General features: G+C 58.8%; 1 protein-coding gene across 1 annotated transcript in view; it reads left to right on the plus strand.

The window, feature by feature from the left end:
• The window catches only part of ANKS1A (ankyrin repeat and sterile alpha motif domain containing 1A), an 88,788-nt gene that overhangs the window by 76,750 nt on the left and 8,469 nt on the right, over positions 1-3,569 (plus strand).

Here is a 3,569-nt window from a genome sequence, read left to right on the forward strand (position 1 = left end):
TGGGTCTCGGTGGCTGGCGCCCCTCCTTGCTTAGGGGGCTTTTAGCGCGTTGGCTGCTGGTCCAGCAGAGAGGTGGGTTGGCAGGAGCCCGAGCAGAGCAGGGCACTAACCAAACCCGCAGCAATTGCCGCGCCGGAGGAGCGTGGCTCGGAGGCAGGTGGCAGCGGTGGCCCAGGAGGAGCATCGCTGCCCCGTGGCTTTTGTCTCAACAGCGTGTTAAACACAAGCAGGTTTAAAGTCTGGTTCGAACAGCTCGTCTGTTTGGTTGGCAAAGGTTAAAAGATCTCCAGCGTGTTTGCATTTAATTCTCTATTTTAGCGGCAGATTATTTTTTTTTTTTTGTAGGAGGTGAAATCTGGATGGGTTTAAAGGACGTTTCTCTGAGCGGAGGCTCATGCACAATAGACTGTAATGATTTATTCGGAGCTGCTATGCTTTGTCTCTCCTTGTTAAGTACTCTGAGAATACGGACTGGCACTGAGGGAATTTAATGTGACACATAAAAATAAGGAGTGTTAGAGAAAGCTGTGGGCGTTCAGTATTTAACTCGCTTGTATCCTTGCTGCATAGGAAGCAATTTTCCTTAAATTTGAGATGCCAAAAGAGGGAGAACACCTATTGCCTTGCCTTGGGCCGGGCGCTGGCCGTGTCAGCGTAAAACGGGCGTCCTGGGAGAGCGTGAGCTGCCTGCCCCGTGCTGCCGGCTCGGGAGCGTGGCTCTGCTCACCAGGCGGTGCTGTGCCGAAGTGGATTAGCACCAAAAAGGCTCAAGATTGGAGAACAAGCATGAGTAGAAAATGTAAATAGTATCAGCAAGCTTGTTTCATTTCTATATGTGGAAATTGCACATCGCTGTTGCGGAAATTGCACGTCTCAGCTCATTCGGCTGCGAACCGTTGCGGCTGTCCTGGGTGGCGCGTGAAGGGTTCGCGGGGAGCTGTGCCCGGGGTACGTCCCCCCCAGCCCCCGCGCCGGCTGCGGCTCTGGCACCCAGCTCCGTAGAGGGACTCAGGAGCTGAGCACCGGGGGAGCGGAGGGGCTGAGGTGTCGGAACCCGCGGGTTTCAGGTACCCGAGGTGTGACGTTAACCTGCTGCGGGGACTTCGGTGAGTCGGTCCCTTCCTGCGCTTCCCTTTGCCCCCCCAGGCGGGGCAGTGAGGCTTTGCTCTCCAGGCTTACAGGAGAAATCCCATCACCCGCTCTAGCCCTCTTGTGTCCATTTGAAAAACCCCTTGAAAAGCCTTTTCCCTCCAGGAGATGAATTCCTCGCACATCCGCTGCCTCCCAGGGAGCTTCTGGCCACCCCCGAGGCAGAGCTGTAGCTTGTGCCAGGTAAGGCGCGCATCGGGGGAGTTCAGCCGCCTTTAATCCTTTCGCTCTTCCCCTGAGCCGAGCACACAATCTCCCGCTGTGTTAAGCTTTGGCTTAAAATTTGTGAGCAAGAAAGGGGAGGGACGTTTCCGTTTTTTTGGTGGGATGCTGCTGCTATGAAGCCGGAGTGAGCGCTGCCTCCGACAGCGGCCGCCTCTCCGCTTCAATCACGTTTGCTCTCTCTGCGGCAGAGCCTGCTGCTGCTCCTGCACCAAACGGGCACCCTCGGAACCTTCAACCAACAAAAAGCGGGGTTTTTTTCCTTTCCTTCTTTTAATTTTGTGCAATGGAGGGGCGCACAGAACAGTTTATATGACATAGTCACATCCTTGCGTGGAGCTGTGTGCGTGGCGTTACCTCTCAGACGCGACCCCGGGGTTTCACGTGGGATTGCGGGATGTGGGGAGAGATCCCAGAAGGGCAGAGGCAGGGATCGCTGTGTTCCCGGGCCCCTGCAGAGCTGCCACCCACGCGTGGTGCCATCTCAAGCAGCGGCAGTCGCTCTTTCCAGCGGGCAGCAGCGGTGCCAACCAGCGCTGTAGTCTGCTGGTACGCACCGACCTTTTGGAAAACGGCGAGCGAACCACCCTCATGGGCTGCAGGGTCTTCAGTCCCGGCTCCCTCTGCTCTTTACACAACTCTTAGATAAATGGTTTTGTACTGTGGTTCTCCGCCCCAGATCCACGGTCTCGGTGCCCCCGCGGTCTGCCGGGAAGGGAGCGCGTCGGGCGTCCCTGCCTGCGGAGGGAGGACGGAGGCAGAGCATCCTCCACCTCGGCGCTGTGGGTGCTGACGGTCACGGAGTGTCCGCAGGGCCCTGCTTCCCCGCCACCCGCTGCTTTAATTTGCCACTGTCGCTTGCTAAATAATTGTTTCTCTGCAGTCTGGCCTCTGAGGGCAGCTCTCCCAGCGAGGTTGCTTCGGGCGGCTTTTATCTGTAGCGTTAATTTGCTGTTTCTCTGAACGCTTATCTCCGCGGCCGAGGGGAAGAGCAGCTCCTGCCCAGCTCCCAGCTCGCCGTGGGAGCGATGCTGCCCGGGTCTGGTGCTGTCGTACCCCAGGTACAAACCAAGCAAGTCAGGAGCAGAGCGGGCGCTGGCATTGCCGGGAGCGAGCCAGCCGCCGTTTGGCCACGGGACTGGTATCTGGCTCCGTGAAATGCACCCGGTGTCTCTCCGAAAGCCACGGCCAAAGGCGAGCTCTCCCCACGGGCTGTCCCGGCTGCAGAGGGCCCCGTCTGCTTGTCCGGGAGCAGCTGGGAGCGGTGGGGGCAGTGGGAAGGGCTGTTGCTTCTCCTCTGCCCTCGCAGGAGGCAGCATCGCCCCCGCGGCGGCACGCTGGGGTGGGTGAGCTAAACCCTGCTCTCACGTTTGGCTGTTGTATTTAAAGCAGGTTTGTACTTAGCGAAACACGGGTGCTGAAATACTACAGAAAACGCGGGGTGGGAAGGAGTATAAAACATTTGCTGCCGGTTAAAGAGGATACTTGGCGATCCTCCCCTCGCCTTTCCCCGGCCCTTCAGCCCGCTGTTCCCGCAGCCCGCCTGCCCTTGCAGCCGCGGATCGCCCGACAGCCAATTTTAATTAGGTTTCTCTTATAAAACCAAAATGTGGAACAGCGAAGCGCTGTCAGCTCAGACCTTCAGCTGTGACTCTCCTGAGAGCAGAGGGAGGCAGAGGGGGGGTCCGAGCTCGAGCCGAAGCCCTCGGTCAAACAGCAGCGTGGCTCTTCCAGCCATGGGGAGATGTGCCCGGGCGTCCCGCTGAGCTCCCCCAGGTACGAGGGGCAGGGAGGCAGGTCGTGATGGAGACTCTTAAGAGGGGAGTAAAGTCGTTGTGCTCTGCATGCGTCCGCTCTTGCTCTGCAAGGGGAAGGGGGGGCAGAAAATGGGCTTTAACGGAGTGTTGTGTGGCCACCAGAGCATCTCTGCTGGAGCGGGGTGGGCTGCCTCCCTGCCCGAGGGCTGGAGGGTAAATCTGACCTTCTGCTCTCGTGGAAGAAATTCAGATTTCTCCGTGGCCACGGAGGGAAGCTGAGCAGAGCCGGGTGCCTCTTCTCAGGCTCCGAGTGCGGAGGGGCTGGGGTTTATTTGGGCGTCGTTACGGGGTGATTAAAGTGTCTGTGCATCGCCCGGGGAGGGTGCTGTGAGCCACGGCCTGAAATGTAACGGCTGGGAGAGGGGGGCGCAGGGCGGGGGG

The sequence above is a fragment of the Charadrius vociferus genome, unplaced genomic scaffold (assembly GCF_000708025.1).
Source record: "Charadrius vociferus isolate BGI_N301 unplaced genomic scaffold, ASM70802v2 scaffold266, whole genome shotgun sequence".
NCBI lineage: Eukaryota > Metazoa > Chordata > Aves > Charadriiformes > Charadriidae > Charadrius > Charadrius vociferus.